Source organism: Ranitomeya imitator, chromosome 2 (assembly GCF_032444005.1).
Source record: "Ranitomeya imitator isolate aRanImi1 chromosome 2, aRanImi1.pri, whole genome shotgun sequence".
NCBI lineage: Eukaryota > Metazoa > Chordata > Amphibia > Anura > Dendrobatidae > Ranitomeya > Ranitomeya imitator.
This window is the reverse complement of record NC_091283.1, coordinates 25,219,826-25,235,788: the sequence shown is the minus strand read 5'-3', so window position 1 is coordinate 25,235,788 and position 15,963 is coordinate 25,219,826. Positions and strand designations below refer to the sequence as shown.

Here is a 15,963-nt window from a genome sequence, read left to right as displayed (position 1 = left end):
GTTGACTTACCGTATTTCCCAAGGGGAACAAAGAATCAGACAAAATTTAACGAAACAGAAAGAAAAAAAAAACATAAATGTCTTCATTCTTTATTATAACATTAGGAAAGCCTTGGACCAAAGACTATTTTTATAAAAGGCTCCTGATCGCACAGGACAAGATTGGACCAAATCGCCAGTTTTCGCATAGAACTACTTTTTCCTGGCTTTAGTTTTCATTTTCTTGAAGATGGTTTTTAATACAATGCTTGTAAAAACAATCATATATGAGTTAGGAGAGCCGTATGATGCAATGTACGGGATTACGGAAGCAGCACCAAATTTGAGAAGTTTATGATCCTACAATGTTGATTATTGGCTCACATCCATCTCTGAAAGCTTCTACAATGAGCAGTAGGATAGTATTGTGGATTGATCGAAGAGCATGGCCTGGAGACAATGAATTACAGCTTCAGTCAGAACTATTTTGATTGTACAGTATAATGGGGCCCACATAGAATTAGGCAGGTGGTTATGATGTTACGACTGAAGCCTTTATTAAGATTTCTGATGAATTACTTGACTTCTGTTTTCTAATTCCACCTCATCTGTTTATTTCAGAAAAAAGGGAAAATTACACGGCGGCCATCAGTGAGTATTGTTCTCTGCAGCTCTTTTCTGCATGTATAGCATGCAGTTATTATATACGGTGCATTTATTGAACGTCCAGAACATATTTTCATATTTCTATAATAGTCATGTCACAGTCCGGGTGCAAGTGTCTAAGAAAAGGCCCAGAAACCTACTGAGCCGACCAAAGCTAAATGATATAGTGCAAGCAATGGCTCCATCGCCAACATATAAAATACGTGTTCAGAGGAGATTAAATATTGTAGCTCTCTGGAAACTGGAGGTAGGGATGTCTGGGAGAGCATTTCACATGAATTCTCAGTGACAGCGCCCTCTGTTACTTATCTAAACCAGAGGTCCCCAACTCCAGTCCTCAAGGCCCACCAACAGGTCATGTTTTCAGGATTTCCTTTGCATTGCACAGGTGATGAAATTATTACCTGGGCAAGACTAAGGAAATCCTGAAAACATGACATGTTGGTGGGCCTTGAGGACTGGAGTTGGGGACCCCTGATCTAAACACACAAGTATAGAGTTGTATGCAGTACAAAAGACAGCAGTACAGGACATGTAGTACAGAGAGCAGGAGGTGGAGTATATAGTATAATCACTGTCAAGGGTTTTGGTTCAGGGGGGGGCGAAGCTTCTGAGTGGGCCCCTAACCAGGTAACCTTGATTACACCTGGGTGACGCGCCCTAATAGTGGAGGAGAACCTCAGCAGATGACCGCGCTGTTACTGAAGATAATCTCTATATAACGACCAACATGGATATTACCGCCATATGGTCAGTGGTAGATACCAGCCCTACAGAACATATAAGAGATCACAGCACAGTTATAGAGAGTCTCTTACCGCTGACGATCTTTCTGATAGATTCGTTCATTTTTCCTGTCTTTTCCTTCTGGCCCAGACCGACATGACAACTTCTTCCAGCTACAACTCGTCTGCAGAGAAAACAACAAATACACATTTCACTTCTCATATTCCAGCCATCACCATCTATTCCCAACCTGCACAAACTCCTCATCCTGCTGATACCCCAATACTGAGCCGCTGCTGCCGTATGTGTCCCTATCACTGCCCCTGATACCCCAATACTGAGCCGCTGCTGCCGTATGTGTCCCTATCACTGCCCCTGATACCCCAATACTGAGCCGCTGCTGCCATATGTTTCCCTATTACTGCACCTGATATCCCAATACTGAGCCTCTGCTGCCGTATGTGTCCCTATTACTGCCCCTGATACCCCAATACTGAGCCGCTGCTGCCGTATGTGTCCCTATTACTGCTCCTGATACCCCAATACTAAGCCGCTGCTGCCGTATGTGTCCCTATTACTGCCCCTGATACCCCAATACTGAGCCGCTGCTGTATGTGTCCCTATCACTGCCCCTGATACCCCAATACTGAGCCACTGCTGCCGTATGTGTCCCTATTACTGCACCTGATACCCCAATACTGAGCCACTGCTGCCGTATGTGTCCCTATCACTGCCCCTGATACCCCAATACTGAGCCACTGCTGCCGTATGTGTCCCTATTACTGCCCCTGATACCCCAATACTGAGCCACTGCTGCCGTATGTGTCCCTATTACTGCCCCTGATACCCCAATACTGAGCCACTGCTGCCGTATGTGTCCCTATTACTGCACCTGATACCCCAATACTGAGCTGCTGCTGCCGTATGTGTCCCTATTACTGCACCTGATACCCCAATACTGAGCCTCTGCTGCTGTATGTGTCCCTATTACTGCACCTGATACCCCAATACTGAGCCGCTGCTGCCGTATGTGTCCCTATTACTGCCCCTGATACCCCAATACTGAGCCGCTGCTGCCGTATGTAACCCTATTACTGCACCTGATACCCCAATACTGAGCCGCCTCTGCCGTATGTGTCCCTATTACTGCACCTGATACCCCAATACTGAGCCTCTGCTGCCGTATGTGTCCCTATTACTGCCCCTGATACCCCAATACTGAGCCACTGCTGCCGTATGTGTCCCTATTACTGCCCCTGATACCCCAATACTGAGCCACTGCTGCCGTATGTAACCCTATTACTGCACCTGATACCCCAATACTGAGCCGCTGCTGCCGTATGTGTCCCTATTACTGCCCCTGATACCCCAATACTGAGCCGCTGCTGCCGTATGTAACCCTATTACTGCACCTGATACCCCAATACTGAGCCGCCTCTGCCGTATGTGTCCCTATTACTGCACCTGATACCCCAATACTGAGCCTCTGCTGCTGTATGTGTCCCTATTACTGCCCCTGATACCCCAATACTGAGCCACTGCTGCCGTATGTGTCCCTATTACTGCCCCTGATACCCCAATACTGAGCCACTGCTGCCGTATGTAACCCTATTACTGCACCTGATACCCCAATACTGAGCCGCCTCTGCCGTATGTGTCCCTATTACTGCACCTGATACCCCAATACTGAGCCTCTGCTGCCGTATGTGTCCCTATTACTGCCCCTGATACCCCAATACTGAGCCGCTGCTGCCGTATGTGTCCCTATTACTGCCCCTGATACCCCAATACTGAGCCACTGCTGCCGTATGTGTCCCTATTACTGCACCTGATACCCCAATACTGAGCCGCTGCTGCCGTATGTGTCCCTATTACTGCCCCTGATACCCCAATACTGAGCTGCTGCTGCCGTATGTGTCCCTATTACTGCACCTGATACCCCAATACTGAGCCACTGCTGCCGTATGTAACCCTATTACTGCACCTGATACCCCAATACTGAGCCGCCTCTGCCGTATGTGTCCCTATTACTGCACCTGATACCCCAATACTGAGCCTCTGCTGCCGTATGTGTCCCTATTACTGCACCTGATACCCCAATACTGAGCTGCTGCTGCCGTATGTGTCCCTATTACTGCACCTGATACCCCAATACTGAGCCACTGCTGCCGTATGTGTCCCTATTACTGCACCTGATACCCCAATACTGAGCCGCTGCTGCCGTATGTGTCCCTATTACTGCCCCTGATACCCCAATACTGAGCTGCTGCTGCCGTATGTGTCCCTATTACTGCACCTGATACCCCAATACTGAGCCACTGCTGCCGTATGTAACCCTATTACTGCACCTGATACCCCAATACTGAGCCGCCTCTGCCGTATGTGTCCCTATTACTGCCCCTGATACCCCAATACTGAGCCGCCTCTGCCGTATGTGTCCCTATTACTGCCCCTGATACCCCAATACTGAGCCGCTGCTGCCGTATGTGTCCCTATTACTGCACCTGATACCCCAATACTGAGCTGCTGCTGCCGTATGTGTCCCTATTACTGCACCTGATACCCCAATACTGAGCCGCTGCTGCATGTGTCCCTATTACTGCACCTGCTGTGTGGTTCTCTGTGCCCTCTAAATTCTAAAGAAACCCTGAATAGTATAGTAATGCCGGGTGCAAGTGCCCTAGAAAACAGTGCCCATATATTACCCTCTAGAAAGTAATAATGCCCTGTGTGCCCCTTTGACAGTCACAGTAACCTGAGTTCCCCTATAACAATAAGTGCCCACTTTAAATTTAATATTGTCCTGAGTCTGCCCCGTGTGCAGCTCCCCTACACAGTATGATGCTCTCTTATACACAGTATAATGCCCCCTCACTGTATAGTACCACCCACACAGTATACTGACCCCTTAGTAGCCTCCAAACTGTTTGATGGCTCCAACACTGTATGATGGCCCCTTCACTGTAATCCCCACACTGGACGATGGCCCCCTCAGTGTAATCTCCACACTGTATGATGCCCCCCTAGATAGCCTCCTTATAGTATAATGCAACAGATCATCCTAAATGTAGTATAATGCACTCCCCATAAGCCTCCATATAGTATAATGCACCCCCATAGGCCTAATCTGTATTGTATAATGCACCCACATAGGCAGGTTCTATAGCACAAGGCACCACCCATAGGCAGACTCTGGAGTATAAGGCAGCACCCCCATAGGCAGACCCTGTAGTACAAGGCAGGACCCCCATAGGAAGACCCTGTAGTATAAGGCACTACCTCCATAGGCAGACCCTGTAGTATTAGGCACCACCCCCACAGGCAGACCCTGCAGTATAAGACAGCACCCTATAGGCAGACCCTGTAGTATAAGGCAGCAACTCTATAGCCAGACCCTGTAGTATAAGGCAGCACCCCTCAGGCAGACCCTGTAGTATAAGACAGCACCCCTATAGGCAGACCCTGTAGTATAAGGCAGCATCCCACAGGCAAACCCTGTAGGATAAGAGAGCACCCCTATAGGCAGACTCTGTAGTATAAGGCAGCACCCCTATAGGCAGACCCTGTAGTATAAAGCAGCACACCATAGGCAGACCCTGTAGTATAAAGCAGCACCCCTATAGCCAGACCCAGTAGTATAAGGCAGCACCCCATAGGCAGACCCTGTAGTATAAGGCAGCACCCCATAGGCAGATCCTGTAGTATAAGGCAGCACCCCTATAGCCAGACTCTGTAGTATAAGGCAGCACCCCATAGGCAGACTCTGTAGTATAAGGCAGTACCCCTATAGCCAGACCCTGTAGTATAAGGCAGCACCCCATAGGCAGACCCTGTAGTATAAGGCAGCACCCCATAGGCAGACCCTGTAGTATAAGGCAGCACCCCATAGGCAGATCCTGTAGTATAAGGCAGCACCCCTATAGCCAGAATCTGTAGTATAAGGCACACCCCATAGGCAGACTCTGTAGTATAAGGCAGCACCCCTATAGACAGACCCTGTAGTATAAAGCAGCACACCATAGGCAGACCCTGTAGTATAAAGCAGCACCCCTATAGCCAGACCCTGTAGTATAAGGCAGCACCCCATAGGCAGACCCTGTAGTATAAGGCAGCACCCCATAGGCAGATCCTGTAGTATAAGGCAGCACCCCTATAGCCAGACTCTGTAGTATAAGGCAGCACCCCATAGGCAGACTCTGTAGTATAAGGCAGCACCCCTATAGCCAGACTCTGTAGTATAAGGCAGTACCCCTATAGCCAGACCCTGTAGTATAAGGCATTACCCCATAGGCAGACCCTGTAGTATAAGGCAGCACCCCTATAGCCAGACCCCGTAGTATAAGGCAGCACCGCATAGGCAGATCCTGTAGTATAAGGCAGCACCCCTATAGCCAGACTCTGTAGTATAAGGCAGCACCCCATAGGCAAACCCTGTAATATAAGGCAGTCCCGATTAAAAAAAAATACTCACCTCTCTTTTTCCTGGTTCCTCCGCAGCTCCCATCAATGCGATCAGCTGTATTGCCTAATTGCCGATACAGCTGACTTTGTGATGACAGGTGGGGCCCCCCTGGCGGCAGAGCCAATACAGTTACAATAGCGTCGCTCCGGGTGGGCCCCCCCAGAGCGCGGGGCCCTGGGCGACACCCCCCCAGAGCGCGGGGCCCTGGGCGACCTCCCCCTCTGCCCACCCGGTAGCTACGCTACTGATCACTGTACACTGCGTGAGGACGGGGCTCTGTGTGTGTTTGTATAGATGATTACTATATTCCGCCATTTTTTTCATGTCTTCACAGTGTCGGATGCATCGGGGGAGACCAGTTGTGATGTCTCTGAGGAATCCTGATTTATGAGAGCAGATATTATTATTTATTTTCCTCACTTATATGGCGCCATTAATTCCACAGAACTTTATAGATATTCGGGATGAGTCCAAATATGAACAATTATTTATCGTCGGGGTTGGATGATATTACAGACCGGTGCCCCTGGGTCCTGTCCCTTCCACCCGCAGTAACAGCGACTAATGCATCAATCTTATGCCTCATTCAGATGTTCGTTTTTTACGTACATGTTCGGACAGTGATTCTCACAGATATAACACATACACATCATCTGTGGGTCACAGTTCTGCGCTTTCTTGTTTTCCGTGTGTCACATAAGTCTATGGTCTGTTCACACAGAGTCTGCATTTTGTTGTGGTCCGTGTGTCTCATATGTCAGAGGGCTGGGCGCCGGGTCTTTCTGACCTTTCCTGGCACCTGCGCACTGCAGTACTTTGCTCTGCCCTCAACATGGCAGACAAAGTACGCCTGCGCCAGAGCCGCAGCGTGAAGACAAGAAGAGGACGTCATTGTAAGAAGATGGGAGGCCCCGGACCGGACTGTGATGCCCATTGGACCAGAACCTGACCAGGATCGCCCCTGGGTGAGTATAATCTAACCTCTTTTTCTGGCAGGCACAGTACTGATTAAGGAATGTGCCTCTGACTGCGGAGCACAAAGGGTTAAAGCTAGAAGTAAACCCTGTGCAGTGCCCAATTCCCCCCTCCCACTACTCCCCAGGTGAGGCCATAATTTGGACGCCCAACTGACCAACGGGAAGAAAGAGGAAGGCGCGTCCAGCCACACCCTCGGGGGTTAAATTCAGGTGCTGGGTTCAGTGCTTCCCTCTTTCCCCCCGGCTGACAATGGAAGCAGTTGGTAAAACATAAAAATAAAAACAAAATTATAATAATAATTCTTGTTATTATGTCACAGCGGTAGTGTAGAGGGGGTAAAGGTTTGTAACCGCTCATCGGCTTGCTCGCCTGGCGGTCACTGCCGGGGCCTTCAGCGATGAGTCCGTTATGACTTGTAATTGGCCTTCTCTGCTTATCAAATTAATAAACTGTGACCGACCTGTTCAACCCATCCAGGCTTGTCTGTGTTTCATTACAGGATCGGTGGGAAGGGGGGAAGGCACTGTTTACGACACACGTGTCTCTGCAGTCTCATCTTTCAGGATACATCGGGGGCTTATCTACAGCATTACAGAATGCATTACAGAATGCTGGAGATAAGCCCCTGATGCCGGTGGGCTTAGCTCACCTTCGATTTTGGGGGTGACAGGTTCCCTTTAATCATTACTGATATCTACTGTTCTCCGGGAACCTAAGGAATTAACCCTTTAAGATCTCCTAGTTGCCTCTTGCTTTTCAGTTGACCATAGCTTTTTTTTATTACGTTTTTGTAGCTGTGGCTTTTTTCTCTGTAGGACTAGTTGCACTTTTATTGGTAACATGTTAGTCACATATTTGTGAGTTTATTTACATTTCATATTTTGTGGAAAATGCTGAGAAAAGCGAATGATTTTTCCATTTTGTTTTGCACTAGCCAATTACTCAACAAATCTAATAGAACAAGTGGTTCCTCCCAATTCAACACCGAATGCCACTGATGACTACTGCGGTCTCCGAGTTATTTACCCGTCATGATTAGCGTCTTTACTACTTTGTAGAGCCACTTAGCTCTTATAACCTGCTGCAGACATGATGCATAACCAGGCATCACATTCTGGCAGTTTTCATGAGGAAGTTTAGCCCCTTTTTCATTTATAATGACAACCAGGTTACTAACATTCATGGGTTTTGAGCAGCAGCCGCCTACTATACCCTACCAAAACTTATTTTAAAGCCTAGGCTGTGTCGACTGTGAGGTATATTTTCTCCTAGGGTTTCCTGATACTTGATTGAATCATTCTGTAAGTATCCCTGAGCTCCCGCTATGCTTCACTTTAGGCATCTCTGAGCCCCTGCCATGCTTCGCTGTAGGCATTTTTGAGCTGCCATCATGCTTCACTGTAGGCAGGATGTTCTTTTCATGGATATTTCTCCTTTCCTTCGCACAGACATACAGCTGATCCAAAGGCCTAAAAAAATGTCTTGTTTCCTCACTTCGCAGAACACAATAACAATTCTGTGACTGTTTCTGTTTTTTAGCATATAGCAGTAGTGAGGAGACATCTTGGACTTCGGGCATGGAGACTTTCAGCATTAAGTATTCTCCTCACAAACTGAACCCTCAGTGCCGGCCGCCAACAGATCTTGCTGCAGCAGGAATCTGGTGGCATCTGATGACAGGTTCCTCTTTCTGTCACGTGCAGTTTATGTAGCCAATGTTCTTATAACTCTGTATGTCTAGAAACATTCAATGCCTTTGTTTCTTTTTGTATTCTTTTCCTTTTTTGTGCAGACAATGATCTCTTCCCTTAATGTTTTGGACCCCTTTCATGACAACCCAAGAATAATATGACCTAGACTCCATTGCCCATGAGGAACAGGTTAAGACATCTTGGTGAGACATTTGCCAGAAGCTGACGTCTGGCTGTGTATCAGGCTTGCAGCAGGTCATATCAGCCAGAGGGGCTCTACTAAGTAGTAACGACTCTGGTCATGAAGGGCTGAATAATCCTGAGACTACAGTATATTACTAGTTTTCAGCTATTTCTGTTTTTCTTGTTTGACTGGTTTATTGCAAATAGCAGAAAGCTTGTAAATTTTGATAATAAACTGAAGATTGGAGGAGGGGAGTCACTTTTATTGCAGCTGTGTGTATATTATTTGCTGATTTGTCACAGCTATGTAATAAAGCTATTAAATGTAAACCTATGGTGTATGAGCTCTTTTTTTCCTTAGTATAGATGCTACAGGCAAGCAGAAGTTAAAACTTTAATTTTAGGTGTAAGCAGGACATTTGGAGACCTGGCAATCCCCTCACATGTTGTCTAACAGCCGCGAATCATGCAGGCGCAAGGACTCAAACATATTATTCGAGCACACCCAAGATACTCTGATAACACCTGAGTATGCTCGCTCATCACTAGAAATTGTCTCTAAAAGGCCTGAAGTTAAAGATGACACATTCCCTTTGTATTTTAGGCAAAAAATATATACATATTTTCATCTTTTCCATTTTAAAAATTACAAATAGGAAAATGGGCCAGTGCAAAAGTTTGGGCACCCTGCATGGTTAGTACCTAGTAGCTCCCCCTTTTGCAAGTTTCACAGCATGTTAATGCTTTTGGTAGCCAGGCAAGAGTCTTTCACTTCATGTTTGATGGATTTTCATCCGTTCTTTCTTGGAGAAATCTTCCAGTTCTGTGAGATTCCTGGGTCGTCTTGCATCCTCTGCTATTTTGAGGTCTAGTCACAGATTTTCAATGATGTTCAGATCAGGGGACTGTGAGGGTCATTGTAAAACCTTCAGCTTGCTCCTTTTGAGGCCGTCTATTGTGGATTCTGACATGGGTTTAGGATCATTATCTATTTGTAGAAGTCATCCTCTTCCTCTTTTCATCTTCAGCTTTTTTTTACAGATGGTGTTATGTTTGCATCAAGAATTTGTTGAAATTTCATTGAATCCATTCTTCCCTCTACCTGTGAAATGTTCCCTGTGCCATTGGCTGCAACACAACCCCAAAGCATTATTGGATCCACCCCATGCTTCATGGTTGGTGAGATGTTCTTTTCCTGAAATTCTGTGCCCTTTTTTCTCCACCTTTACCACAACTCCAGACTCTGATGAATCTTCCTGAAGGTCTTTTGTGGTCAAGCGGTCCTGATTTGCCTCTCTAGCGATCCTACAAGCAACTCTCACTGAAATTTTGCTTGGTCTTCCAGACCTTATCTTGACCTCCGCTTTTCCTGGTAACTGCCATTTCTTAATTACATTTTGAACTGAGGAAAGGGCAACTTGAAAACACTTTGCTATCTTCTTTGCTATCTCCTCCTTTTTGGGCCTCCATCATGTTCATTGTGCTCGGCAGCTGCTTATAGGAACCCATGGCTGTTGCTTTTGGCGCAATGTTAGATGAAGCTGGATTTTTATAAAGCTGGGAAATTTACATCACCTGGCCTTTCCTAACTATGATAGAGGAGAAGACATAACCATAACAGGATAATTCAGGTCTGACACCTTGGTCAAAGATATCTGAGCACACAAGTCTCCAAGGGTGCACAAACATTTGCATTGGCCTATTTTGCTTTTTGTGATTTTTAAAATGTCAAAAACGGAAAAACATATTTTTTTTGCCTAAAATACAAAGGAAATGTGTCATCTTTAACTTTAGGCCTTTTAGAGATCATTTCATCTTCAACTTAATTAACTGTTCACAATAAGAGTAATTTTGATCAGGGGTGCCCAAACTTTGACATGCCACCGTATTTAATGATACAAGCACATAAATACTAAACCATGGTGTTTTATATTGAGCCTATATCTTCAGACATAGTGAACCTGTATTGCCAAAAAGGAAGAAGGAAGAAGGCGGGTATATGCAGGCACCTTGATGTGCGTTTCGCTGCACTGGGCTTTGTCAGGTGGCGAATAGCTGCATCTACCCTGGTCTTCACCTTTTCACCGACCTGCATCTGGACTTACAACAACAGGGATTCCTGGGTTACGTCCATGGAGTAGCTGTTGGTGGTGAAATGAGGTGGCAGAGGAAAGTCGATGAAAACTAGATAGGGTTGGTAGAAGACAAAAATCAGGAGTTAGAGGTGAAGTGAGGAGATAGTGGCAGTCAGTACCAGGAGAACAGAGTCACAATATGAAGGCAAATGGAGGGTTAAGTCAGTCTTTGGTTAGCAACAGATATCTAATGTGCTGGGTCTGGTAGCAGGGTAACTCAGACACCTCCAACCTGAGCCAGTATAAACTTATAACTGGCAACTTCCAGCTGTATGCTAGGAGTACCATTAGGGCGTGGTGCTGCTCCATTCACCGCAGAAGGTAATGGATTTCACATACTGAGCTGTTGGACAGCACACACATCCATACTGGGCATCACCACAGTTCCATGCTACAGCAGGATCTCTCAATGGACAGTGCCTGCATCACACAGAACTATTGGCCAAAATATCTCCTCCATCACCAGTGCCACTCGCAGATTGAATATGTAGGCGTCTAGTGACAGAATCAGACGTCGCTGGAGCAAGTTCGAGTACAGATGAGACACTTGCATAAAGGAACAACTTCAGATTTATAGTACATATTCTAAACAAAAATTACCATATAAATAATAAACAGCTTCACGTACAACATCGGCCATTTACAAAGTAGTATAGTATATTTATAGTGACTGCAGACTGTCGAATTGTGACAGCGTGCAATGTGCACACTGTCATGGTTCCTCGGTGTTACTGGTGTAACCGGGCAATCATCTCACCACAAGTGTGGCGCCCCTGAGGGTTCAGTCGCCACAGAGGTACTACACCTCAGCCAGAGGTGTGGTACCCCGCTCTCAGATAAGCAAGGGGGGCATTAACCAGAACCCAGACATTTGCATCCAACACCAAACCTCTCAGGCGCAGGGAGGAACTAGGTAGAGGGTGTGGGTGGAGAGAGTAGGGTCATCATGGAAACAAGAGGGAGGAGGGAGTTAGACAGTCAGACAGTTGGAGCTGGGGACTCGAGCAGTGAGGAGATCGTCCCAGTATCAGAAGACAGAGAGAGAGAAGTTGCAGAGAGAGAGAGAGAGAGAGAGAGAGGAAGAAGGGGTCCTAGGGGCACGGGTAGTGAGAGGTCCACCCGTGGGGCCTGCATCCACGCCGGCTACTGTTGGGTGGAGGGACCAGGTCGCAGTGGGGGAACAGGCCCCCAAGACTAGTGGAGAACCACACATACTCGCCAAAAAGGTGGCCAGGTAGCATCAAGGGGACCCAGAGGACATCGCCAGTTAGGATCCGAGGCTGCTGGCTTGGGACACTGTGTGTGCAGGCACGAGGCAGGAGAGGAGGGAGCCAGCGCAGTGAGGTGGCCAGGAAAGGAACATAAGAAGGGGCTTCTGGCAAAGTGTACCCTGAATTACCTGGGAGCTGACTGTACCACGGACTCGGAGGACACAGCACACCTGGCCGGGTGCCATAAAGAACTGTGAGTAAAAGTGTGGAAACTGCACCCTCGGTTTTCTCTGAATTATTACCGCTCCACCTGCCCTGCACCACAAGGCTAACCATCACATTTTACACCATAGCTGCCCTGGGGCCTAGCTCTACCTGTGTAGAGCTGTACCAACTCTGCTGCATCACCATCTGCTTCAGAGGATCTGCACCACAGCGTCGGCTATCCCTGGCCGAACACCACGGGTGGAGTCACAAACAATCCCCTCTCCCTTTAATAACTTTATTTCCATTATTAATATCCCCCTTTTGATTGCGCACCCAGGGTCATGGACCGGGTCACCGCTGCCGTGACCATCCCTTTAAGAACCGTCCGACCCGGTTCCGATTATCCCACGGTCCTAGCGGGCGTCGCACAAGCATGCGATTACCATACTTGCGGTCATGTGCCGACTAGTCTCATCTAACTTGAGAGAAGCCAGATGAGACAAGTTGGCATACACGAGATGATTGCCCGCTCACACCGGGAACACCGGCGAATAGCCGCGCTGTCCTGCCATAATTTGTCAGTCTGAAGTCCTATACAGCAAGACCACCACTTTAAGAATATAAATAATGACATTTTGCATCTAAATAATATCTATAACGTACAGCAGAATATATTGGGGCAATATAAACAAGTAGAAAAAATACATAAATAAATGTAAATTTCTCACATTCTTAACATTGTAACAACCAAAAAACCCAAGAAACCTAACAGAAAAGAACTTGGTTACTGCAAAAAAACTTCCAGGTTCCTTGCTTAGGACATAAAAAATGCTAACCATGTAAATGTAAGCAGCAAATCAGTGTCATCAAGGACGCACATCCAGCTGAAACTAGCAGTGGCACCAGCAGGAACTACTCTGCCCATGGCACGGCCGTGGTCACACCATTTGTTTCTTCCCGATTCGGGGGCCCACCAGGGGATTCTCCGATCTTTTTGTGGGCCAGTCCGAGCCTGTTTGTACATATTTAAAACTGCAATTACATTTATTTGGTGTTAATACATTTTAAAAAAATGTTTTTATAGTTTTTGTCCAGCCCCACCACCACTATCTCCAACCTCAGTCATTTCTTTCTTCTATTCCATGTTAGTACAAGGGGGGATGATATGAAGATGGTGTTGACTTACCGTATTTCCCAAGGGGAACAAAGAATCAGACAAAATTTAACGAAACAGAAAGAAAAAAAAAACATAAATGTCTTCATTCTTTATTATAACATTAGGAAAGCCTTGGACCAAAGACTATTTTTATAAAAGGCTCCTGATCGCACAGGACAAGATTGGACCAAATCGCCAGTTTTCGCATAGAACTACTTTTTCCTGGCTTTAGTTTTCATTTTCTTGAAGATGGTTTTTAATACAATGCTTGTAAAAACAATCATATATGAGTTAGGAGAGCCGTATGATGCAATGTACGGGATTACGGAAGCAGCACCAAATTTGAGAAGTTTATGATCCTACAATGTTGCCCCTAATCCACACTATTGTTGACTGTGTTTTGTAAATGGAGTTTTCTTCCGTCCCTTTCTCTGTAATAACCAGGCCACCTCAGTAAATAACCACAGTGGTCAGACCACAAGAAGGACAAGTGTGAATGTGGTCTTATGGCCACACATGCCATGGCTGTATTGTAATTGTTGATTTCACTTCCTAGTTGGAATTGTTCACTTTTCTTTGCTATTAAGAATGGTGACTTCTCCTAACTAATGCCCAATTTAATGACCAGACATCTTTAGCCCCTTAACTTTTCCAGTCCATCCCCACTCTGTTCTTTAACACTATCCTGCTGCTACTCTCGCTATCATACATTTATACAGTCATGGCCAAAAGTATTGACACCCCTGCAATTCTGTCAGATAATACTCATTTTCTTCCTGAAAATGATTGCAAACACAAATTATTTGGTATTATTATCTTCATTTAATTTGTCTTAAATGAAAAAACACAAAAATAATTGCCCTAAAGCCAAATTGGATATAATTCGACACCAAACATAAAAAAGGGGGTGGACAAAAGTATTGGCACTGTTGGAAAAATCATGTGATGCTTCTCTAATTAGTGTAATTAACAGCACCTGTAACTTACCTGTGGCACCTAACAGGTGTTGGCAATAACTAAATCACACTTGCAGCCAGTTGACATGGATTAAAGTTGACTCAACCTCTGTCCTGTGTCCTTGTGTGTACCACATTGAGCATGGAGAAAAGAAAGAAGACCAAAGAACTGTCTGAGGACTTGAGAAACCAAATTGTGAGGAAGCATGAGCAATGTCAAGGCTACAAGTCCATCTCCAAAGACCTGAATGTTCCTGTGTCTACCGTGCGCAGTGTCATCAAGAAGTGTAAAGCCCATGGCACTGTGGCTAACCTCCCTAGATGTGGACAGAAAAGAAAAATTGACAAGAGATTTAAACGCAAGATTGTGCGGATGTTGGATAAAGAACCTCGACTAACATCTAAACAAGTTCAAGCTGCCCTGCAGTCCGAGGGTACAACAATGTCAACCCGTACTATCCGTCGGCGTCTGAATGAAAAGGGACTGTATGGTAGGAGACCCAGGAAGACCCCACTTCTTACCCCGAGACATAAAAAAGCCAGGCTGCAATTTGCCAAAACGTACCTGAAAAAGCCTAAAACGTTTTGGAAGAATGTTCTCTGGTCAGATGAGACAAAAGTAGAGCTTTTTGGGCAAAGGCATCAACATAGAGTTTACAGGAGAAAAAAAAGAGGCATTCAAAGAAAAGAACACGGTCCCTACAGTCAAACATGACGGAGGTTCTCTGATGTTTTGGGGTTGCTTTGCTGCCTCTGGCACTGGACTGCTTGACCGTGTGCATGGTATTATGAAGTCTGAAGACTACCAACACATTTTGCAGCATAATGTAGGGTCCAGTGTGAGAAAGCTGGGTCTCCCTCAGAGGTCATGGGTCTTCCAGCAGTACAATGACCCAAAACACACTTCAAAAAGCACCAGAAAATGGTTTGAGAGAAGCACTGGAGACTTCTAAGGTGGCCAGCAATGAGTCCAGACCTGAATCCCATAGAACACCTGTGGAGAGATCTAAAAATGTCAGTTTGGAGAAGGCACCCTTCAAATATCAGGGACCTGGAGCAGTTTGCCAAAGAAGAATGGTCTAAAATTCCAGCAGAGCATTGTAAGAAACTCATTGATGGTTACCGGAAGCGGTTGGTCGCAGTTATTTTGGCTAAAGGTTGTGCAACCAAGTATTAGGCTGAGGGTGCAAATACTTTTGTCTGGCCCATTTTGGAGTTTTGTGTGAAATGATCAATATTTTGCTTTTTTTCATTCTCTTTTGTGTTTTTTCATTTAAGACAAATTATTATCTGACAGAATTGCAGGGGTGTCAATACTTTTGGCCATGACTGTAACTACGGTACTTATAGTGCTGGCCAATGGCCCATACATGTCTGGTTTTCTTACTACCCAAGGTGAAAATTGAAATGTTGCTTCTTCCCAAAGTATGATATAAACTTGGAGTGAAAGAACACAATTCCACAATTGTTTTTTGGGTTTTGTTTTATGGTGTTCATTGTGCAGTAAAAATGACCTGACAGAATGATGAATGATTCTCCGGGTCAGTACAATGACGGCAATACTAAACTTGCATAGATTTTTTTTTTTTAAATCTTAAATAGAGTAGGGGTTC

General features: G+C 45.8%; 1 long non-coding RNA gene across 1 annotated transcript; it reads left to right on the top strand.

The window, feature by feature from the left end:
- Window positions 1-599: 599 nt before the first annotated feature.
- Window positions 600-9,015, top strand: LOC138661487 (uncharacterized). The gene is made up of 2 exons (XR_011317935.1): window positions 600-630; window positions 6,168-9,015. It is a non-coding gene; the product is annotated as an uncharacterized lncRNA (long non-coding RNA).
- The last annotated feature ends 6,948 nt before the right edge of the window (window positions 9,016-15,963 follow it).